Here is a 24,617-nt window from a genome sequence, read left to right as displayed (position 1 = left end):
TTTATTCATGCCAGGCATGAACTCTACCCAGTAGCTGGGCACATGGGCAAGTAAGACAATCACTGACCTTAACAATAAATATCATAGCGATGATGACGATGATGGCTAACACTTTCTGGGTGTTGCTCATGTGGCAAGGGTACTCTTCTCATCTCTTTGTTTTTGGGTTTGTTTTTTTTCAAGATTTTAAAATTTATTTTAGAGGAGGAAGAGACAGAGAGAACAAGCAGGGGGAGGGGCAGAGGGAGAGAGAATCTCGAGCACACTCCCCGTTGAGTGCAGAGCACGGACGACCCAGGCCTCAATCCCACGACCCTGAGACCGTGACTTGAGCCAAAACTAAGTGTTGGCCCCTGAGCTGACTGCACCCCTCATGTTCCCTCTTCTCACCTCTCTGTATGCATTTGTGTTGGGTCCCTGTAACACATGTGCGGCAAGTAATGTTAATCTCTGTTTGCTGGATGGGGAAACTGAGGCACAGAGATGTTAAGTAACTTGTCCAAGATCACGCAGTGGCTAAGTGAGCTGACATAGGCACTTTTTTCCCTAACGGATACATTTTATAGAAGAAGCAAGTAGCCAGGAGTTGAGGGCCTGTGGTGTGCAGGGAGGAACAATGATCCAGGATGACATCCTAGGCCATCCTCAGGTAATTCCTGCCCTGGCAACGCTAGGAAGATCTCAAGGTTACAAAAGACTTAAGGAGACCAGAGAGCAATAAGTGGAAGGGACCCCAGCAATGGTGACTGGTAGGTCCAGTAACAAAGAAGAGGCCACAATAAAGAAAAGCTCTGGGCTGGGTCAAGATCCTCGGAGTTGCAAAGAAAGTAACAAGAGGCCTGGGGGCCCTCAACCCAGAGACCAAGGGACACAAGAGAAATCAATCTTGCCTTTGGCTGCACTGTGGGAGTTGAGTGAACTTGCCAGGAAGGACAAAGGATCCAGCCACCTGAGGAGTCAGCCAAATGGGGAAGCAACACAGAAATGCCCTCCCAAATCCTGCATCATGCTCCAAGGTCGAACTCAGCCAAGTTAAAGGGAATTGGGAACATGAGGCCTCGGGCCCAGCTGAGTGCCCGGGTCTCCTCCTAAGTGGCTCTGAGTGGAAGTGATGTCCAGGCCACAGACACAGCCCAGCACAGAGCAGAGTTCAGGGTGTGGGGGGGGGCGCACTTCTCCTGCTTGCTCCCTTCGCGAGCACATTTCTGGATGTCCTCCCTCCTGAAAGTGCCCCCCGGGACAAGGAAGGGAGCCCTGGATGATAAATTACTTCCCTTTCTAAGTTCCCTGTGAGTTCTCCAGGTTAAGCGAAAGCCAGCCTCCCTCCCTCCAGGCTGTATCTTCTAGGAATGGGGAGTCTAGAAGGATGGAGTCAGGGAGAGGCTGGGGATTGCAACTCAAACAGACTCGCTGGTCACCAGGTCACAATCAGAACCAGGTTGGTCTATGGCACTCATTTGGGGTCTGGGTGTGGAGCAGGGAGGAGGAGCTGCAGTCTATCCTAGAAGAAAATGAAGCCAGTTTTTTTTTCCTCCCTGATTAGCATTTTTATTGCGTCCCTCCTATTTGCTCTGCTGTCCATAATTAAATACTGCCCATGGTGTCTCGTCTACCTTTGTAATGTTCTCTTGGACACCGATGAATTGGATTTTCTTTATGGACTCGCTCCACTGATAGAAAATAAGACTCAAGTTCTGAGCCTCCCCTGGCAGGGTGGGCAGCCCACATGGGGCTGGGGTTGTCTAGTATTGAGGTCAGGAGCCTCCGCAGACTATCTCAGAGGCTGTGATCTCAGATCTTGGAAGGAAAATGAAAAAAGCACCTGGTCTCCTTGTCCGCAGAGCAGCTCCTGTGAGAGATGCCCCGGGCTATAAGGCAGCTGCCTTTTCTGTGCAGGGAAGGGGGGTGGGGGAAGGCCTGAGGCCCAGTGGCTGGCAATGAGTCCAGTTCAGGAGGGAAGGATGGGCAGAAGTATGAGGCTCTCGAGGAGGGAGGTTGGACTTTTGGCTGGGAGTCCAGTGGGTTCTGAGGCTGGTTCTAGCCCCGTACTCCCCTCTGCCTAACTCATCCTCATCCCTTCATGTGACCCATAGTCACAATAATCAGGCCACACTCCTCTCATCTCGTCAAATTCCAAGCCCTCTTTGGCTGCCCATCTCTTGCCAGACCTCAGGCTCCCTCTCCCCCTTCCTGTGTCCCGAGTAGAACCCACCCTATTTCCAAGAAACTGTCTTATCTTCTCCACCTTTACCTGCCCTGCTGCTCTTTCACCAAAGCCTGGCTTTCTCTCTTTGTGTCCAACTTGGGCCTTGCTGGAGAGTGGATGAATTTGCATCTGAACCTCCTCAGGTGGAGGCTTATCAATCTAGACCTTAGATTCAATGCTTCTCAAAAGACGGTCCCTGGACCAGCAGCAGCAGCAATCTGTGCTGCGGAGCTTGTTAGAGGTGCCGGTTCCCAGGCTCGGCCCCCTACCTAGGGGGTCGGAACTCTGGTCTGTGGCCCCAGCATCTTGCTTTGAGGAGCCTGCCTACTGCACATGTGGGTTTGAGAGCCACTGCTCTAGACAGATGTCCCACAACTTTCTCTCAGCAGCACCCTGTGCACACCACCTGTGTACTGCCTTCTCCTGCCATCCATGGACTCCAGGTCACCCCTGGCCTCCCCGGAGGACACTGGCTGCCCTGCCTCAGACCACTCCCCGAGGAGTGCTGTTGGCCTCCCCTCGTGTCTCTGCTCCTTGCCTTCTCCCTGGACAATGTCATCTTTGTTCTCAAAGTCAGCTGTCACCTCTGTGCTGGCGACCCCCACATGCTCATTTCTAACAGGCAGCTCCGTCTCAGGTGCTAGCAATATACCTCCTTCTGTGTGGCAGCCTTTGGCCTTGGCTTTCCCCTATCCAGCTGCACTGGGCTCCTTGTTTCAACCAGTCCCCGCCCTGCCTCTCCTCTGTGCTCAAGGAAGGGGCTCCTCTGACCCGCTTCCTTCAGCTGCTGTCCCTCCCTCCTGCACAACCTTCTCCACAAATTCTGGGGGCCCCCCTTCTTGGTTGGCCTGTGGTCACTGCTAACTCAGCACCCTAGTCCAGCGCCCCCGCTGGCGCCCACCATCTCCCCCTTCTACTCTCTCTTCTCGCTGCTGCCAGAGGGTTTTTGCTAAAACATAGCTTTTGCTGTGACGGACCCCCATGGCCTTCAGGATGGGACCCCAGCTGGGCTTTCTGTCATCTGGCCTTTCCTGCTGGGGTTCTCGTGGCCGTCCTGGCTTGGCTGCTGCTCCCACCACTACACTTGCTGCTCATTCTCATATTTCACACTTCGGTGAACTTGCGCATGCTCTTGTCGTTGCACAGAAGGGCTTTCTGTCTTGAGAATTCCTTCTCAGTCTTGAACATGCAATTCAGTGCCCCTGCCTTGGGTGCACTCTTCCCAGCAGCCCCTTCTTCTCCTCCCCACTCTGGGCTCCCAGAATGCACTGCTCTTGCCCTTTTATAGGATGTACCCTTTGAAGTGTTCGTTTGTCACGCCCCCTAGGTCGGGAGCCCCTCAGAAGTCTCTGCTGTGCCTTGGTCACCATTGCTGTCCCAGTATAGAGGGCAGAGTATGATTCCCAGCACGCCGAAGGAGCTGTATACACCCTCCTTTTGCTCACTTTGCTTGGCTATTACTTGAAAGACCAAGCCCTGCACACATACAATCACCCATCATCTTCTGTGACCTTCTTTGCTTCACCCCCTACCACCCAAGCCCAGTGCTGGTGGTCTGAGGGAGGAGGGCCTATCACTCCCACACAATCTTCAGGCAGCTCTCTGATGGCTTCCACCCTTGGCATTCACCTTACATGTCAATGTCTCTTGTGCATTAGCATGGTGGAGAAAACAAGCACGAGGTACCCCGCGGGTCCTGCCTGGGGATGGTCCCCTTCCCCTTGCAGCTCAGCCTCATGACACTCCCTCTGACAGAGAAAGAAGGAAAGAGGAATTTCCCACAATGCTAACCTGCTGGCCATTCTCCTGATATCTCATACTGGTAGCCACATGGACATGTGCTGTGGCCCTGGGTTCTGAGCTGCTTCCAGAGAGACCCCTGTGTCCAGAGACAAGCAGCAGGGCCTAGAATATAGTTGGCTCCTGGTGGGTGTTTGTTGAATGAATAACACAATGCTGAGGAACAGAAGATCCTCTCAGAGTGCCCCTACTTGCCTCATGTTGCCTCTCCTTGCCTTTATGGCCTAACTACTCAGTCTCTGCAGAGAGAAGCCAGGCAGCAAAGAGGAAGATGGAGAGGGTCTTGGAAGGAACAATTTTTCCATGATTCTCTCCTCTGCTTCTGAAGAGGATCTCTGGATCAGGAAAAGTACGCTGGCTCCTCAGTCCACTGAGCCCTCCTCCTTCTTGCCCTCAGTCCTAGGCTTGTGCCCTTCCAGACTACAGGCAAAGGGAGATAGACAGATAGCATGGATACAACTTTAAGTGAATTCAATTACTATAGCAACCAAAACCACCAGAACGGAGATCAGGCTCCAGATAGCAGTGATCCAGGCATCTAAGAGAGGCAGTGATCCAAAAGCCATCACTCTGAGACTAGGGGCTGGGTGTGGGGTGGAAGAGGCGCACCTCTGCTCAGCAGGTGCTCTGTACTCAGCACCCCCAACCCCCTTCACCTGTACTTTCTGGGATTCCCAGGGCTCTAACCTGTCGAGGAGCAGATACCCATCCCTTCCTAGAGCTGGAAAGGCCTAGAAAAGGTGTGGGAGTTAAAGCAATGAGCAAGGGCTGCTGGCCTCTCATTCTTTTCTGTTTCCTTCCATGGACGGCAGGGTACTGGTCTGCTTTCTGCAACCTCTCTGCAGAGTGGCGTTTAAGAACAGGAGCTCTGGGGTCAGACTGTTTGGTTTCAAATTCCAGTTCTGCTAGTGATCTTGAGCAAGTTGATGAATGTTTCTGGGCCTTGGTTTTTCTCATCTGATAGATGGTGATCTGTTTCCTTAGAGTGCTATAAGGGCTTAAAAATAAGAATGGATACAAGGCCTCAGCACAACAGTCTGCACATACGAAATGCCAGGCAAAAGTCCGTTGTCACTGTGTCACTGCTCTCATTATTAATTCCATGATGATGATGATGGTGATGGTGATGGTGATGGTGATGGTGATGATGATGGTGATGGTGTTGGTAATGGTGATGATGATGGTGATGATGGCAACTCCAGCCCCCCTGACCCTTGTCTATTTCTCTGCTATGAGCACCACCTTTGACAGGTAGAGGGGCCCAGCCTGAGTGGGGAGGCAGAGAAGATTCCCAGGAGGCTGACAAGCTGGGTCATGGTAGTCAGTCCCCTCCTACTCCAGAAGCCCATCAGAAATGCAGGGGGATTGCACAGGCCACCCAGCAAAAGACTGAAGGCCTTGCTTTCTGGGGACTTCATCTGGACCTGCCAACTGGGGTCAGCATGGAGAATCTTATTTGCCCCAAAGATGTTAAACAAATCTGTGATCCTCAGCACCCCCAAAAGTTTTTGCTTTTCCTAAGGGGGGAACATTCATCTCTAAAATGGGGATCAAAATAAAGGATGATTTATTAGAACTGCTCCAATGATAGACCAGCTCATGTAGAACTGAGGGCAAATGGAGCACAGACTTTGCTACTCTCATCTCCTGTGTGTGTGTGTGTGTGTGTGTGTGTGTGTGTGTGTGTGTGTGCCTGTATGGGCTTCACTTCTCAGGCAGCATATGAGTACATGGAGGGCACAGGTGATCCTCTTCAAGGATGTGAAGAGGATCTGGGCTGGAGATGGTGGGTCTGGTTTACTTGCAAGGGCTGTGGGGCTGTGTTCATTCCTTCCAGAAACAGTTTTTGAACACTGGTGATGGTCAGATGTTGTGCAGCTGCCAGGGAAGCCGAGATGAATAAGATTCAGGAGTTGAGCTTGGAGGTGAAGGAAGAGCTCAGAGCAACATACCACGAGGTGCCATTTGACAGGGGGAAGTGTGGTGAGGATGCTCGGGGCAGTGGGGCTGCATGTCAGAGAGGACCAGCATCTGTACTGGGCTGGAAGAAGGAACACATTTTGCCCAGTGGAGAAGGAGGAAGGACTCTGCAGGCAGAGAGAACAGCAGGTGCAAAGAGGGAGTGTGAAAGGGTCTGGTGTGTCTGGGGGAGGTGAGAAGTTTAGGGATGCTGAAGCGCATGCACGCCTGCGTGTGTGTGCCTGAATGTGCCTGAGTGTCGGGGACAATAAGGGGATGGGGACAAGCATGGCAGGGGGATGAGACCCAACAGTCAATTTCTCCTCTTGTCTCCCAAGATGTCAGTAGCTCTGGAAGCCTCGAGCTATTGTGGCCTGCTATGCTGAGATGGCGTCAGCCTTATTTTGAAAATTCACTCCCCTACAACCAAAGGAACTGTGAGCTTCTTTTAAGGAAATGCCAGACTGTTTCTGAAGGTTTGCATTGCTCACCGGTCTTGGATGTCCCCAGCTGACAGCTTCCTCCAGCCCAGCATAAACAGCTCTGTCTTGAAAGAGCCCCTGGAGAGAACCGTGACCAGCCTTCCCTCCTCACAGGGCTGCACCTGCACCCCCAGATGGGTGGGCTTTGCAGTCCCCAGCCCTAGATACGTATGTCCCCGTGGCCAGACAGCATGGCCTGACCTGGGACCCTCTTCTGTGGTTCCATGCCCAAGCAGCCAAGAGTCATGATGATTTTTCCCTCCAACCTATTTCTTCTGTGCTCCCTTTTGCCCATCCACCCCTGCTGCCCTAGCAGAGGCTTTTATCTGTCTCCTGGAATACCACAGTAGCCTGCTAATTGGTCTCCCTGCTTCCCATCTGGTCCTCCTCAAATCCATCCTCCACACCACTGGGACAGAGTAGGTTTTTCTAACATAGATCTGCCTGCACCATGCAACTGCCCAGAGCCTCCTGGTGGCTCTTTGTGGTCTGTGGGGCAGAGTCCAGCTCCGAGACCTGGCTTCTCCCCCCGAACCCCTGCTGTGCCATAACTCCAGCCTTGCATCCCTGGCACACACTGAGCTTATTCCTATCCTGATGTCTCTGCCTCCTGATGTGCCCTTCATCCCCTCAGTCACTGTTATTTGGCTGCTTCCTTGTCCTCTTTCTAGACTCAGCTCAGGCGTTATCGCCCCCAGAACATCTTCCCCGACACCACCGGCTAGACCAAGTGCCTCCTCCTTGTGCTCCTCTGGCTCTCCAGGCACAGCCCTGTCAGGCATCCTAGCTCCGTCACTCTGTAGCTATGTGATGCTTGTCTCCAATTCTTCATCGGAAATGGGATTAAAAATAGATCTACCTCATGAGATTGTTTTGAGAATTTGTAAATCTAGCTTCCCTTCCCTGCTTGGGCTTTACTGACCCCCAGAAGAGGTCTGGCAAGCCTAAACATGAGTGCAGAGCACACATCCAGTGTCTGTCTTACTCGTGAAACTCTGAGCTCTAAAGAAGGCAGGGTCCATGTCTATCTTGTTCACCACCATATGCCCAACACAGCAATTAGTGCACATTCAATAAGTATGTGTTAAGTGAACGAATGGTTTAATAAGGGTTTATTGAACTAGTGTTAGTGGATGAATACCTATCAGTTCAATTACAATGTTTACTGAATGCCAAGCTCTGGGCTAGGGCGCCCCTGTTAGTATTCAGGTGGGACCAAGATGCAGATGAGACAAGATGTACCTGGAGCAGACACTTCAATCCAACTCAAAGTAGTATTTAAGGAGATGGAAGTGAAAAGAATCTTTCTAGGGAAAAACAACCCATCACTGCCCCCTCCCCAGGCCTCTCGTTCCCACAAGCAGCGCTGCAGCTCACTGAGAAGGCTGTGCTGTGTTTCCTCTCATGCACCCCAGGAACCCTATTCAAAGAGGGAGCCACAAACATGGAGCCTGTATTTGCAAAACTGACTGAGGCATTAGTTAGGATGGCCCGTGCTTACCACTTCAAGGATGCCAGCCCACCTGGGTGGGGAAGCACCCCAGAGAGCCTGGGGAGGGTATTCACTCTCATCAGCAAGAATGCGAAATTTACTGACTTCTTTTAGGGTGTGCTTGCTTCCCCGGCTGAGCCTAGCCATCTCCGTTCTTTATGACCCTGGACATGATTTAACACATACACTTAAAAAAGTGGAAGAACTGCTTCCTAAATTTTCAGTAAATATATTGTTCAATAGATTTGATTTACTAGTTACAAACCATAGAAGAGTCACCATGGCAATGTATTGTGATGTGGCCTCTGGAGTTGGAGTCCGCTGCCTCCATCTGCTCTGATCCCCATAAAAATAATCCAGTGAGGTGAATACCCATGGTGGTGCATCTTGGCACCGGCTTGGACTGTGACTGCCACACCCCAGTCTGCATATCAGGCCCCCCTTTTAGGGGATGAGACTGTGGCAGGTGGGCGAGGGGAGCATGTTCCACGAATTTGGTGGCATCTCTTCTGAGTGGCTGGTTGGGATCAATAAGCAGAGGTCTCTCAGCATTGCCACTTGTGAGAGATTTACAGGGCTCCACTGGTCTCCCTGGTGACTCTGTAGAGGCATCAAAAGGATGGAAAACCTTTACGCGCTTATGTTTGTGTGTGTGTGTGTGTGTGTGTGCACGCACGCGTGCACGTGTGTGCATGTTGACAGGAGGGAGTTTCATAATTTAGAGGGATTCAGAAGTGTCAATCTCTTGGAAAGAAGTTCTACAGGACAGTCTCTACTGATTCCTAAAGCAGCTGAAGCACTTCCTTCCCATTCCCAGAGGAAACCTGGAAGTACAGAAAGTCCTATGGCTGCTAGTCAGGGCCAGGAGCTAGCAGATGGAGTGAGGGGACAGTCCCAGGCTGAGAGGCAGTCAGGCCTCCCTGGGAAGAGTTTCCAAGCTTAGAAGGACAAGTAGGCATAGCTAGGCAGAGGGGGAGGAGGGATAGAGTTCTTGTGGAAGGAACAGCCTGAGTGAACACTCAGGAGTAAGAGAAAGCTGGGCATTCAGAGAACTGTAGCACTTTCCACATGGCAGAAACCCAGATTTAAGGGCTCCAGGAGCAGAAAAGTGGGAAAACAGAAGAAGTGAAGATTTGATAACAACACGAGACATGTAAGATATGTCTACTTAACTGTGAGGGCGATGGGGATTTAGGGGATTTACAGAAGGGCAATGTGGTTGGATTTGTGTTTTGAAAAGATGACTCTGGCCATGGGAAACGGACTGGTGCGCTTGGCCTCCTTGGTGGGACTTCTAGTTCTTGAAAACTCCCTGCCTATCTGTAGCTGTGACCAGGAAGCATAGCCCTAGGTCCTCTGCCCAGGTGCTGAGGTGAGAACGAGATGTGGCTCCTGCTCTCAGGAGACATGGTCCAGTGAAGCAGGTAGGGCTCATTCTGTCAGAGGAAGTTGTGTCAAAGCCTGTGGCCCTGAGTCCAGGAGGGCCACCTGGCTGGGGAGTTAACGGGAGGAGGCAGGCACAAAGACCCCCAGTCGGGGTGAGAGGTAAAGGAAGGAAAAATCCTTACTCTATGGTCAAGGTTTTCCAGCGGGGACTAGGAATGGAATCATGCAATAGACTACAGGAGGAAAAAGCCCCAAAGTTTTATTAATAATAAACTTGAAGCCTGAAGAAATGACCAAGGCAGACAGTCTATTTTGCAGACAGAGACAACAAATCTGTGAGGAATTAATTGACAAGATAAAGGAAACAGATGTTTGGGAGCCTTAATTAGTAAGGAATTCTAAGTGGAATTTGGACTGAGGTAGTAGATTAGTAAAAAAGTCACAAGATTGGTTTCTCTAGCTTTCTTGCCTTTCAAGTTCCTGTCTCTGATGATAAAAATGTCCTTTTACCTCTGAGTACGGGGAGGGTAGCTTTTATATGTGAGGTTTACTTCTTGCTTTTAGGGGGACAGCAGAAGTTCTGAGTGTCCTCACGTTGGCTGCTCCCCAAGTAGAGCAATGCAAAATAATCAGTATTACACGTGGTACATTTTAGGTGACCTGCCCTTGGCTGTGCGAGGAGAAGGGCCTCTTATCCCTGAGGACTACCCTCTGTCCTCTCATGAGCTGCACTCCCAGCTTTTCTGGGGGGTTTGGGGAGAGGTACATTGCAAATGTCAGGTCTACATAAGACAGACTATCTAACGAAACTTTCTGTGGTGACAGGAATGTTCTCTCTCTGTACCATCCAATGTGGTGGGCATTTAGTCACACGGTGCTACTGAATACTAAAATGTATCCAGTGTAATTAAGAAACAGATTTTTAAATTTTAATTTTTACAGCCCTCCATGGTTAGTTGCAAAATATCAGAGAGCACCAATCAAAGATGTGAGGTCCTTGCAGACAGTTCTATCAAATGCTGAGCATGTAGGATATTCTTATTTCTTGTGCCTGGAGGCAGTGTGGTGTAGGGCAAGACTTTGAACACTGGCTTCATCAGATGTAGGGTTTAAATCCTATCGAGGCTCACTACTTTAACACACATCACCCATATTTCAGTGGCTTAACAGAATAAAAGTTGATTTTTTTTCACTCATTTCATAGTCCATTGAAGGTGAGGGGAAGTCTCTGCTCCTCATAGTGATCCAGGCTCCTTCCTTCTTGTGGCTCTATCCTCTGCTAGCTCCTCGAAATTCTCTCCATTTAGCCAGCATATGGAGAGAGAAAGACAGCATGTAGGATTGCCCTGGATATTTTTCTAGGGGACTGGCTTATATTACCTTGGCCAGAACTCAGTCACATGGCCAAACCTAACTGCAGGGGAGCCTGGGAAATGTAATCTAGCCATGCCCATGAAAGAGGAACTAAGCTTGATTAGCATCTCATCAGGTTCTGCCACAGGTGTCTATTAGCTGTGTGACCTTGGGCTTAATTTTCTTATCTGTAAAATGGATGATGAGAATTAGTAAAGAGTAAACAAAATAACCCCTGTGAAAAATGCTGAGGTCAGTTGGGATTTATGGCTATGATTACCACCTCTTAATTTGGGTCTCACTTCAGTTACTGAGGAGTAGCTCAGTTGATGCCCAAAAGCTTGTGCATGGCAACACCTCTGTATGCCATTCTATGTATGTCCCTTTCTCCCCAAGGAGCAGGACAGACTTTGGACAGAATTTATTAAGCCCTTGAGCTTGCCTAACTCGGAGACTAACCCTGGGGCACAGATGCAGGTATTGGTCAAGTCTTCTTGGCATCTTTGGAGGAAGGTAGGAAGGTAGGAAGAATTATATTTCATCTGTAAGTGAAATTTGCTTCAAAATTATTGGGGGGTGAGGGTGAATAGGGGTATAGATAAAACATGATTGGTTTTAAGTTGGCACTTGTCAGAGCTAAGTGATGGGTTCATGGGGGGGGGCATGTCACACAATGGTCTCTTCTTGTATATGTTTATAAATTTCCACACTAAAGAATTTTTTGAGGACCATGAGGATCCTTTTTAAACAACATTTGCAGAGAAGTCCAGAAACTTCATATGACATTGCGGTATGGGGACAAAAGCTGGACTGTCATCGTTTATTTTTCTCACCAAAGCAATGAATGATTTTGCAGCTGGGTCTCCCATAAACCCAGTGAGGCAGAAATACCCAACCCCACTCTTGAGCTCTGAAGGAAAAAATGCATTTGAGTATGAGTATCATAAATGTGCAGAGCTGGAGGGGACTTGGGATGCATGAGCTGTGTCTGTTTACCAAGAGAAGGTTCATATAAAGAGTTGGTACACAAATCCCCTTATTAGAACACTTTTGCAAAGTCTGGAAACTTGACTTTCTAGCTTCAGAATACCGAGATAGAATACAGAAATACTGAGTTGTTTACAGTTGCATTAATAGGGCCGGTATCATGAGTGGACAGTGAGTCTGTGGAGTTGGGAGGAACCTCCTGTCCTTCTCCCCACCACCCCCCACAAGCATCCCTCATTATTCCGATGGACATCTGAAATCCCACCGACTCTCTTTCATTGCCTTGATTTAAGGCTATATCCTATTAAAAAGTGAATACTGTATCTCTGGGCAGGGTAGTCACACTTTAGTTTAAATGGTTTTTATCAGGTTTTGCTGAGGAGGAGGGAATGGAGGTACACAGGCATGTGAAGCTCAGGGCTGCACAAATGCGGTGCCACAGATTGCAGAGGAGCCAATAGATAAAAGGATCTGGGGACAAAGTTTTCTGATTCCACACATTTTCTAAGGTCTCGGTATGAACAATAACTACATGGGAAGAACTTGAGTGACTTGTCTAATCCTCACAAACAAGCACTGTACCCGGCTGTGCCCAAGACTTAAAAGCTAGTTTTAAACACATGTAAATTCAGTTATATATAATATTATGGCAACAGCCAACAGTTTTATTTGTAACTGCATGAGATATGTTATATACATTGTTTAAGTCAATCCTCGGTAATCCTATGAGTGGATACCATCATTATGGTCCATTTAATAGGTGAGGGAACCGAGGATCAGAGAAGTAAAGTGATTTGCCCAAAGTCACACAGCTCATTAGAATCAAGATTTGAAGCCAGGTCTGTCCTGAGGCCATGTCCTCATCACTAAGTCTTCACTGTTCCAGGTTTGCTGATAAGGTTTTCATACAATTTTCTAATTAAAACCCAGTAAGTTTTGGTCTTGGCCTCTCCTTGAACCAAGCCAGGGTTTTGGTTAATGGGGTTTGACAAGCCCCCAGGCCACTTCTTACAGTGAGTCTCATCACAGCTGCAGACAACCAGATACCATTCCCATCTTCCAGCAGCAGCCTGGCTCTTCCCAAGGAGGTGCTATTCCTCCAGAACAGAAGAAAAGAGTTCTCTGAAAACCAATCTGGTTCAAGAGAACACTGGCCGAGTCTCTGCAGGCAGCATTGACCGAGGCTCACTTTGTAGATTCAAAAAGGCTGGAGAAGGGGAGCTTTGGGGCTCTTTTCACCTAGGATCAGCCAAATATTGAATACCCTGAACCTCTCTCTCTGTCCTCACACCAGTGCTAAAGATCAATCAAGACCTGGAGGCTGACCAGTTGACAGATTGATCACATATTCTCAGTGACACACAGTCAAGGGAGCCACATGAATGAAAGTAAAAATAATCCTAATGTAAATGTATTGAGTCTCTGCAATGTGCCAAGCATTGAGCTAGCATATTCGGAGATGATGAAGACATAGTCCCTGCCTTAAACGGCCTAAAGCTAGAGCAGGACACTGTCTTGCAAACAACTAAGGAAATGTGGAATGATCATGTTTGCCCAAGTGGGCAACCACTAGCTCCTCCTGGGGTGTCAGGGCGTACTTTACCAGTAAGTCTTAGGTGATCTTTGGGCTGGGTACTGAAGGTACCTGGCTGAGTGGATGTTCGCTAGCAAGATGGGAGGAAATAAGAAGTTGTGGAAGGCATTTCTGGAGGACAGAAATGTACAAATGCACAGCATGTACAAAGGCATGAGGGGGTGAAAGGACATGGTTTGGTGTGGTAACAGAGGAAAGGTCTATGTGCCGGAAAGAGAGGTGTGTGAGTGGAAGGAGGGAAGACCAGAAAGGAAATGAGGGGAGGTGTCATGGTCAGAAGAGGGCATTTTAGAGGAAATGATCTATTGCAGAAGGTTGAAGGAGGCTGGCAAGATGACAGGGTGTACATAGACAGAGACGCCCAGGAGATGGGGGTGGAGAGGATTATCAGCACCCGAACGAGCTTGAAACCAGAGGCTTCCATCAACTCCTTAGGGAAAAGGGCAGACAGAGAAGTCAAGAACAAGGAAACATCAGTCTCCAAGCAAACGGAACCACCAGAGAAGAAAAGAGTTATAGCACACCCAGGGGCCGCACCTTCAGCCTCCCCTGCCCTCATTCAAATGGGCTCCACCAAGAACCTGAGCAAATGATTTGGGTGTTTTCCTTCCTTCCAGTGGCTATATTTGCTTCTCAGACTTGCTCTTCCCTCCCCCCACTTCTTCTCTTCTCCCCTTTCCTTCACCCAGTCTCTTACTCTTGCTTGATGAGCAGCGAGCCCCCCTACTATGGCTATGACTCCCCAGGATCTGCCTGGATTGGAGCAGGTGTCAGGCTGGTGAAGTTCTGGAAAGCCTGACTTTTGGAAGATCCACTGGAGCCTACCAATTTTGATGACCTCTCATTTGTCACCACCGCTCTAAGCATTTTGACTAAGGAAATGGCACCCAGGCAACTAACTACTGGCCTCCCTAATGGGGTTAGGGCTGCAGGAAGTGTCGGTTTCCCTCACTCCCTTAGGAAGGGACCAGGGGCGTCTGATGGTTGTGAGTTCAGCCATCTGGTCCACCAAAGTTGGCTAGCACAGGCTGGCCCAGACAAACAATGTGGACTCATGCCCAGCAGGTGAACCCCTGACCTTCTGGGCCTGGGGCAAAGCTCCTTAGCATTTACAATGCCATCACCTGCTTCACCTTGGAAAAGGAAAGAAAGCCTAGGCAGCACAAGCTTTGAAATTCCTCAACTGCACCCTGAAAAAGACTCAGAGGGTACAACTCCAGCCTGGATGCACTGAACACTTGCCCCCATGCCCAGCCTGAGATGCCAAGCACTGGAGAGGCCAACAGAGCCAGGTCAGGAGTGTCCTTTTAGGGCAGATCTTATCTGATTGAGGGGGCCACTCTATTCTCAGAAGAGCAAATGACCAGTAGCCCTGGGGAATGGAGAAAGGGAGGGTTCAGAGTTTCCCTCTAAGTGTGTGTCCTAGGATATGTCCCTATGCATCAACCGCCTTCAGTTTTCCCATTGATAGAATGGGTTTATTTATGGCTATGATTTCCACCTCTCAATTTGGGTTTCACTTCAGTTACTAAAGAATAGCTCAGTTGATGCCCAAAAGCTTGTGCATGGCAGCACCTCTGCATGCATGGCCAGAATCATGGGACTCAAGAAGAATCTTCCTGTGTGCACAGCTTAGGAAGGACACACAGACACAGAGAACAGTCATTCACGGGAGCATCGTCTTCATATAGAAAAGATAGCTTGAAAGACACTCGGTGCACCCTCTCACTAGCTAGCTCACGTTCTCACACACACACCTATGTATGCACGCACGTGCGTGCGTGTGCGCATACACACACGGTGAGGGCCAGCAGAGTGACTGAACACACGCCTTAGCTGTGCTGGTGGCAAGGGAAGGAAATCTAGTGCCCTGGCAGCTCCTGACTTTCAGTTCCTATTTAAAATGTCTGAATTGGGAGCATGGACAAGCTCCCAAATTAGCTTTTTAAATAGAAGCTGAGAGTTAAAAGAAAGGCGGCCGTGTCATGGGGGAAAAGCAAGTGAAAATCCCGGCCAGGCCAGGCCAGAGGCAGAGAGGGGGAAAAGGGAGGCCAGGCAGTGCTGGGACCGTGCGAAGGAGGGTGGCAGCCGGTGGGTGGGTCAGCATCTCCAGGGGCTCCTCCAGCTGCAGGAGTCACAGAGCTTCCCATCTGCCCATCTCTTGCTCTCTTATGTTTTCCAGGTCACCTGCTTGTGAGAAGGGCAGGTAAATAAAAACCATACTGGCCTAGACTAGAAATTCAAGTCTTTTCATATTTCCCTCTAGATCCTCTGTAGAGAGCTACTTCTCTTGAATGATGGGCTGGAAACCTAGGAGGAACAGGGCCGGGTGTGGGGGGTGCAGGTGGGAGGAGAGCCTATGAATCAGTGTCCTGTCCTCAAATAGGACTTAGAAGGTGTGGGAGAGCATGGAGCTGTCCCATCAGTTGACCTCTCTGGAAGAGGAAGGATGCCCCCAGCTAAGGGTTCCAGGAAGCCTCTGCTTGGGGCAGACCCAGCCCTGAAAGCTGGCTGACAGATGCAAAACAAAGGTGGGAATGTACAAGAATTCAGACGCAGACAGAAATAAAATAGGAGGTTTTAACTCTCCCCAGTGGGCCAAAGGGTGGAAGACTGAAGGAAAATGCCCCTCCCTGGAACCGCCTCCCCCCAGAGTCTGGGGCCCTCCCAGGGGTCCTAGCAACGAGGCTTGTAGTTGGCGAAAATTAGCTCTTCCCTAGAGGGAAGGGAGGAGGATGGTGGGAGCAGTGCCAGGGCCTTCCCTGAATTCTTCCCCTGTCTGCCAGGGAGTGGCAGTGTTGTTAATCATTATTACTGTATGCAAATCCCACCGGCTCTGGGACTCCCAGCAAATGCTGATGGGATCCCACGCCCACTCTTGAAGGGCCAACTGTACACCTTTCAGACTGACACACGGAGGGGGGCTTTGGGGAGAGTGGGAGGAAGGAGTGAAAGAGGGGCTCCAGCTTCCAGGGGCCCACAGCGGCCGAGCCCGCAACGACTGGCCCGCCCTGACCCCTTACCCTGGAACAGGGCTAGAGGTTCTCGCAAGCCTGAAACCCCCTGCCGGCTTCAGCGGGGCTCTCCCGCCTTCGCCGCGCACTTTGCTTTTCCCTGGCTGTCTGTCTCCGGCACACCCTCTCCACACTCAGGACTGCGATCGCTCGGGCCCCGTGTGCTGGGCCCGCTGAGGCACGGAGCCGCCTGGCTTCCCGGGTGGCGGCCGAGATCCCGGGATTCCTGGTACCGCGGCCGCAGACCAGGGGAGAGCCGGAGCCACCCGTGTGCACGGACTGTGCGGGCTGAGGGATCAGCGCGCCACGGCCCGAGGGCGGGAGGCTGGGCCCCCACCACTTTCCCCAGGGACGCTCGGGGCTCCTCCGGGCCCCACCCGCCGGGTCCTGTGGCCACATGCCGACCGCCTGCTCTCCAGCCTGGGCCGGAGCGCCGGGCGGTGCGGCTCCGTGGGCTTTGGGGAGGGACCGAAGGACCGATGGGGCGGGCTCAGGCTGAGGGGTCATCCCAAGCCCGGACTCTCGGACCTGGATGCTGGGGACACGTGGTGGGGCAGGAAGGTGAATCCCTACCTTTGGGTCTCGCCCCTCGCGCCCCGGGAGGACAGCGTCTCTCACGCGGGATAAGGGTAGTGTGAGCCCCGTGGGGTCTCCAGCCCCGGCACCTGGAGGCACGCGGAGCTGGGAGCCGCGGGAGCCGAGAAGCTTGTGCGGAGTGGGCTCCACCTCGCCAGGTGGCGGGGCTCGGCCGCAAGCCGAGATGGTGTCGCGTGGACAGTCGGTGAGAAAAAGACACCCAGCTAGCTCCACACCGCCAGCCCCCAGCGCGCGCGCACACCCTGGCGCTCTGGGCCGCGGCGCCCCGGTCCCCGCAGGTACGCCCCCAGCTCACACGCGTGCCCACTCGGCGCTCCGCCCCCACGCCCAAGCCGAGCTCACCTTGCCACGCTCACCCCCGCGCCCGCCCGCGCCGGCACACGCCGCCACCTCCAGGCACACCCTAGGATTCCTCCGCTCGCCCGGGGAGACGCACCAGGCTCTGCCTCGCCTCCCCGCCCCCAGCGCGCGCGCCCCTCCACACACACACACGCACACGCACACGCACACCCTCGCGCGGGGAGCCACACGCCCTCGCCCCGGGCACTCTCCCGCGGCGGGCCTCCAGGGCCTCCTCCTCTCTCCCCCCGCTGCCTGGCGGCCCGCGCTCTCGGGCCTGGCCTGGAGCCGCCCGCCCGGCCGGCGGGGATCGGCCGGGAGCGGAGGGCGCAGCCTCGCCGCCGCCCCCGGACTCTCCTCTGCACCCCGCCCACGCCGCGCCCACGCCGCGCCCCCGCCGCCTCCCCCCGGGGAGAAGGGACCTCGCCAGGCAGCCGTGGCCCGCCGGGCTCCGCTCCGCTCCGCGCGGCGCCGGCGGCGGGGGCAGGGCGCGAGCGAGGGAGCCCGCGAGCCCGCGAGCCCGCGAGCCGGGCGGCGGGGAGGGGACGCGCCGCCGAGCCGGGGCCGGAGCTGCGGCGGCGGCGGCGGCGGCGGCGGAGGGAGGGAGGGAGGGAGGGCCCCACGGACCGAGGGACGCACGAGCGGACCGAGCCAGGGAGCGAGCGAGCGAGCGAGACTTCGCCGGCGAGCGGCGGCTGCTGGGCGCTTCCCCGCGCTGCTGGCGCCCGGCGCCTCCGCGGCCCCGGCTCCCGGCTCCCGGCCGAGCTTCCCGGTTCCTGGCGCGCGGGCGCGGGGCCCGCCACTCGCTCCGCCGAAGGTAAGAGGGACGCGGCCGAGCCGCCCGGAGCCAGCCAGCGCGAGGAGCGCGGCTCCCACGCCTGTTGCTCCGGCTGCCCCCGCGGCGCCCTCCCACTCCTGCGCCGGGCGGTGGGCGCTGGGGCGCCGGAAGGACGGGGGTGGGGCCGGCGCCGCGGGGGAGCAGGCAGCCGGCCCGGGGGCGTCGGCTCCCTCGGGCTGGCGCTGCAGCCGCCTCCGGGCCGGGCCGGGCCGCGCGGCGACGCGGGCTGGGGGTGGGGGTGTGAGCCCTGCCCTCCCCCCGCCTGCCTTCCCTCGGGGTGCGCGGGCAGCGCCCGGGGCTCTGGCGGCAGGTGGCGACGGCTCGCTCGGCAGCCCGCTCGCTGAGAGGGGGCAGGAGGGATGGCCGAGGGCGGGGGCCGGGAGCAGTTGGGGCGCTCCGCAAAGTTCTCGGCCCGCGGCGCCGCGGGGGCCTCCTGGAGGCTGGGGGCCCGCGCACCCGGCCCTGCCCCACACCTTCCGCCGCGGGAGCTCCGGGAAAGGTCTCTCAGGGGAGCCTGGGCCGGGGAGGCCCTGGGGAGGGGAGGGGCGCCCAGAGAGTCGCTTTTGCGAGGTGTTTTCGCTGGGGGTGGGGCGCCGAGGGGACAGGGCCGAGGAGTTACCTGGAATGACTAAATTCCTGCACTTGCTTAGCGTTGACGTTTGAACCAAGTCCAAGAGGTTTTGCTTTTACCCCGGACAGCCCGATATGTCAGCAACAGGCTGAGGTTCCGAACCTGGGATCTTAAAGCCAAGACAGGGCTCGGTTGTATTTCTGAAGAAAGACTGCCCGAACTTTCTTATAATCCTGTTTGTGAGATGGGGCTGGGATTCCTATACGGTGCATGTGGCTATTGTGCATGAATGTGCCGGATGGTTAAATGTATGCCGTGTTTACCCTTAGTTCACGGAAACCTGGACATTTAATGTCTGTAGAAAGGACGTGCAGAAATTCAATGCCAAGCGACTGTACATCTCCCTGTGAGGACATGTGGGCACACAGAGGGCAATTGATGTGCTTATTTTTCCCTGTCGCTACTTGAAGGCAACAAAATGCAAGTCCACAAGGGACCCCCAGGAAAAGAAGGATTAGCAGCTTGTTTCCTTTGCTGGAGTTCAGGAAAGTGCCCTGGCCAGCCTAGGAGTGGCACTGTGGGAGAAGAGGATCTGTGTGTGTGTGCCAGGCCTGCACCCCAGAGATCCCCAGCCTTGCATCCTGTCAGTTGCATGTCTGTCCACCTAAACCCTGTGGGCATTTGAGAAGCCCCCCCACCCCCTCCCCTCCCCCTGTCAGGACCCTCCCCTTCCCCCGGGACCAGCCCCATTCTGGGCTAAGCACAATTGTGGAAGGAAAAAGTTTCCAGAGACTCTCCACACCCAGCACTCTGCTGAGGTCGTTGAAGGTCAGACCTTGGTGACATGATAAGTATCATGCCCTGTGCCTGGGCTCAGGTTAGGTGTCAGCCCCCAGGACAGGCCTTCTGGTCACTCTGCTCACTCTCAGCCCTCTCCCTCCAAAACTGAAGCTGTTTATTTAATAGGGCTGACTTCTTACAGCAGGAGAAGATGCATTCCCTCCTCTTCTGGGGTTTTTTGCCTTTGTCATTTTAGCACTCACCTGTTCTAAATGGCACTTCCCCAGCCTCCCCCCACCCCCATCTTTCCCACTGTCAAACTCTTCTGCCAAAAGCAAAAATAGCTTCAGATTTTTCATTTGTAAGGCGTCCACGTCCTAGTAAAACCTTGGCATTTGAGGCGTGTGCAGTGCCATTGGCTGGAAATGGGGCCGCACTCTTGTGCCTGTTGCAGGAATTCATACCCAGGTCTGCTTCAGGAGATGTTGATCCCTGTCGGGGGCAAGCGCTGCCATGAGAGCTGTGGAGAATCCCTGCTTAAGCCAGGTCGCGTCTGCAGGGTTGTGTGCAGGCTGCTATGGCCTTGGGCATGGTATCAGGCAGGGAAACTTTTCTTCCCCTTTCAAACCCTATCACCCCTCCTACACACATACACACACACACACACACACAGAGAGAGAGAGAGAGAGAGAGAGAGAGAGAGAAAGTAGAAAGTAGTAGTGGGGCAATTGTTCCTTTTGAGGTACATTTTACCAGGAGAACCAGGCTTGAGCCTCTGGAGACAGCCTGGCTTTTGCTTGGCCTTCTTTAGGAAGACTGCCCTGAATTGGTTTGGCCTTGGGACTGGAAGCATTTAGGTAGGTAGAGGATTGTTTTTCCTTCCCTGACTCTCAATCATTCATCCAAAAGCAGTATCTGTAATACTCATTGCCCTTGAGCAGAGGAGCTTGGTCTGAGGTGGAAAGGGTAAAGTGGTGGAATCAGCTTGGCAGGGGTTGGGCCAGCCACTGAGGCTTGGGAGTCAGGGTACAGCAGCCCTGGAAGATTGGAAGGGGAATGGCATTGCTCTCTCAGGGTGCAGAGATGCGGAACTAGCCTAAGCAGGTGCTAACAAGGTACCTCCGGGCTCAGCACTCTCTGATCTTCCTCCTTGCTGCTCTAACCCTCTCGAGGTCCTGCCCCTCTGAACTCCAACCTGGGATAAAGCAAAGATGTCAAGGGTCAGAGGTCCAGGGCCCCATGTCCAGGAGCCTGGCCCCCTTTACCCTGCAGGGAGTAGGCCAGGGGTTCTCACAGCTTCCCTCACCCCAGACCCCGCCTCTGCCAGCTTTGAGTTCTGAGCAGTGCGGGCTGCACACCCTGTTCTGGGCACCAGCCTCATCAGGAATTCCCAGAACTGCCTCTTGTTGAGATGAGGCTTGGGTTAAGTCTGTCCCCACAGCAGCAAACCCAGATGCTATACTTCCTGCTTTGCGTGGGCAAATGTTAGGAAGAGGTCTCAGTGAGACCCAAGCCATAGCCTTGATGACCTGGATCCTAATGGAATCCTTTGAGCCAAAGGGCTCCCTGTCACTTCCTTGTCTAGCTCTCTCATTTTACAGAGGTGGATTCTGAGGCCAATGATGGCTTGCTCTCACAAGTTCAGGAAAGAGTTGGAACTGGAATGCAGGGCTTCCTGACCTCATGCTTTTCATTGCCTGGGCCGGCGTAGGGGGAGTCTCTGCATCCTGCTCTCTTCTATGAGGAATATAAATATCTACCTACACATAGGTCAGGAGAGCCTTTTGGTAGTGACTCAGTCAGAGGTCTGTTGGAAAATCATCAGCTCCTATGTCCATGAGATTCTGTCACTTTGAAGGACTCTTTCTGAGTCCCTGCTCCCTCCCTGAAACTTATAGGCAGAAATGTCCAAGTCATAGAGTTTTCTGTAGGGATAAATTAAATTGTTGCTGTAAAAGTGCCTAACACAGTGCCCAGAGCATTGCAAGCACTCAGTAAATGTTAACTGAATGTGAATTGGAATTATCTGTGACCGATGCTTACATTGCTGGCTTGCTTGCCAGACTTCCCTTGCTCCTCGGGAAACCCAGCTCAGAGTGTGTTAAGGGACTGCAAATCCTCCTGGTGGCCCAAAGGAAGTATGGGAGTTATCAGGGTAAATTTCTTGAAAAAGATATAAAATGCACAGGATATGCTCCCAAATCCATCAGTGGCATGTGGATCACCCACTGCTGCGGATGAACAATCCCCTTGTTCTTGTGCCATAATCAGGAGCTCATCAGGCTTGTGCTGTATTTCTGTTCTCTGAGTGATGACATTTATAGGGAATGTCATTGTCATTCCTGTTGTCTTTTGCGGCATCTGAATCACCCTCCCTTTATGAGGGAGCAGAGGCACCTGTGAGTATTCTCCTTAGAATGCAGATTAGGAAACTGAGGCAGAGGTGGGCTCTGTGCAAAAGCCCGACTGGGAGCACAGTGAGTGAGAGGCACTTCGGTTGGGTTCTTCTGATTCTGATCTGTCTGTGGGGTTCACTGTTGGGAGAGAGGTCGTCTACCCTTGAGACCCCCCTTAGCGGGGCATGGAGTAAAATCGGTGGAATGCAAGTGGCATCTACAAAATCTGGGTTCCCAGTCTGAGAACCTCCTTATGCATACTGTGCTGCTTCCTGGGCTGTCATGTAAAACTTGAGGGCTCATGGCCTTTACCCTTAAGGCACTTACTATGGGAGGGGGAAACGGGGCTGTACCCTTCACCTCCACGTGGAGACAGAGACGGCCTGGGCTTAAATCTCTCTGCCTTCAGCCAGTTGTTCAAACTCTTTGTTAATCTTCTTCATCTGCAAAATGGGGACGACAGTGGTGTCTACCCCCTGGGCTTGCCAGCAGGGTTGGCCGAGATGGTCCATGGACGCCTGTGGTACGGTGCCTGGCACACAGTCAGCCCTCTGTTGACACCAGCTGCTGTCCCTCCATGGACTGGAAGACCTAGGAAAGTCAGGAAGCATATGCTTCAGGACACTTCAGGGCACAGGTAGAGGGGTCAGGCTGCCTGAGGTGGGATCTCCATTCCCTCCCTTTCTGACCTCAGACTGCCAACTCCTAGGCTTCCTCCTAGGTTGCCGTGAGGGTGACATGACATGATCCGTGGGAGACCGTGCAGTGCCTGGTGCCGATGAACCGCATGATGAATGTTAGTGACGGGGATTATTAGACATGTAGAAAGTGTCTTGTGATCCAGCCCAGAGGGCGATAGGTGCTGATAAGGGGGCAAAATGCCGAGAGCCCAAAGAAGGAGAGAATGTCAAGGTGACGAGAAAAGGGGGCATTGCAGAGACGCTGAGTAACGGGGGTGGGGGGCGATCAGGAGGGCTGGAGGAGAAGGAGATTCCCTGTAGAAAGAAGCATGTCCAGGAACAGAGCCCTGCATGGTCCCCTCATGAGCCACTCTGCTCTTGCTGCTGAGGCTGGTAGGGGTGCATGGGCACGGGCTGCAACTGTCCACCAGGATCCTTTGGTGGCAATGCTGGCCTGCCGGGCCACAGAGCTCGGACCTGATTCTGTAGGTTGTGGGACTGAGCACAAGCAGCACTGGGCTATAGGGAGATGGCCCTGAGCAGAAAGGCTTTCTGGGGACCAGGAGCAATGGGTGGGATGCGAGGTGAACAGGCTGGTGGGAAAGAGGGCAGTCAGAGCTATCGTCTCATTATTTGGCAACTCCTTGGGTGAAGCAATGAGGAAGATGGCCAAAGGGACGGGTCTGGGGTGAGGGAAGCTGTGAACAAAAGGTTGACTGATGGGCAAGGAGGCGGGTTCGGTTTGACCTTGTCCGGCTTCAGAGGCATCCAGGTGGGAAAGTCCAGTGGCAGCTCAGGAGCGAGATGAGGTAGAGGTCTGAAAGCCTCGAGGGGTGGGTAGGCAAAGGAAGGAAGCCGGTTTATAGGGAAGGATGAAGATCAAATCCCATTTACCAGACAAACCTCTGCCTCATTCAGTTAAACATACCATCAAGCCAACTGAACTCCTGAGGGTCCAAATGATTCTGAGTTAGGATTGGTTCCATGTGCCAGTTTAGGATTAGTGAAAATGAGTGTGTCAACCCCAAACAATTTCCTGGTGCTGTTACGTGTGTTTCTGTGTCACCACATGTCTTCCCACAGATGGTAACACATTTGGGGATTCAGAGTCATTTCAGTATCATCCTTAAAAAGCCAGATTTGGGAAGGTAAATCTGTTTCTCAAAGCCCAAAATAATTCTCCGAGCCATTGTTCCCCACCAAACATGCAGGTGATGGGGAGGTGTGTCCACGATGTGGTTCAGAGACTGTCAGGGGAAGGGACAAGGTGGCCCCGGGCCTGGAGGAACCTCCAGGGGGTGGAGTGGGGCAGGGTGAAAGGGGCTGGCAGGGAAGGAGCGTCGTTACATAACCCAAGGGAGCGATGGATGGTGGGCAGATGGAGACGGGAGGCGAGGAATCTGGAGATGGCAGAGTGTGGATCGGCTTCCTCTGGGAAGCAGAGGGACAGCACAGGGAGGCAGGTGAACCAGTAGCCCAAGACCTGCTTTCCAGGGCGGGCAAGGAACCCTGCCTGGCGTCACAGCCTCTTGTCCTGGCCCCGAGGGGCACGAATGGGTGCCAGGCTGCCAGGGGTCTCGGAGAGTGTCACCCTACCAGGGACGGCCCCCCCTTGGGACTTGGGGAATAGGACTCCGGGCCTACCATTTTCACCTGCTGTCTCGGAGAACCTCCCGGATGGGGCAGGCCCAGCCTCTGCTCACCAGTGAGGAGCAGACACTGTGTTTACCCACTCTCCCTCACCCACCCCCCATCCCTGATTACTCTGGTGGGTGAAGAGTGAAATAAAAATTAGCATGTTTATCCCACTTTTAAATTCATTTAATGAGAACTCATTTACCCTCTCCCGATTTAAATTCGTAATAACGCCATAACCTTTGAGAGCTGATTATTGCCCGCACCTTCCCACCTCTTCCTCCGAAAAAGTCCTTCCTTCCAAATGCTCCTGAGCCCTCGTGGAACCTGACAGTTTGCTGGGCTGTCGACAGCACCTGGTGACGCCACCCTGCCGTACTGGTACTGCCCGGTGTGTTGGGAGCGGGGAGTCAGGTCCCTCCCCACAGCCGTGGCCCAGGTTTGTTCACCAGCCGTCAAGGCTCTTGCTGAGTTGCTGCGTGGCTGCCCTTCCCTTCATCCTGTTTCC

General features: G+C 53.2%; 1 protein-coding gene across 6 annotated transcripts in view; it reads left to right on the top strand.

The window, feature by feature from the left end:
* The first annotated feature begins 17,218 nt into the window (after window positions 1-17,218).
* The window catches only part of KCND3 (potassium voltage-gated channel subfamily D member 3), a 200,622-nt gene continuing 193,223 nt past the window's right edge, over window positions 17,219-24,617 (top strand). For 4 of the 6 annotated variants that reach the window (XM_072766474.1, XM_072766477.1, XM_072766473.1 and 1 more), the window contains exon 1: window positions 17,219-18,026. The gene's annotated coding sequence lies outside the window, so the exon portion shown is untranslated. Of the gene's footprint in view, window positions 18,027-18,340; window positions 18,547-24,617 lie in introns of those variants that run through there. The other 2 variants (XM_072766478.1, XM_072766479.1) reach the window with 2 other exon arrangements.

The sequence above is a fragment of the Vulpes vulpes genome, chromosome 8 (genome assembly GCF_048418805.1).
Source record: "Vulpes vulpes isolate BD-2025 chromosome 8, VulVul3, whole genome shotgun sequence".
Taxonomy (NCBI): domain Eukaryota; kingdom Metazoa; phylum Chordata; class Mammalia; order Carnivora; family Canidae; genus Vulpes; species Vulpes vulpes.
The sequence above is the reverse complement of the archived record's forward strand: the minus strand, read 5'-3'. Positions and strand labels throughout refer to the sequence as shown.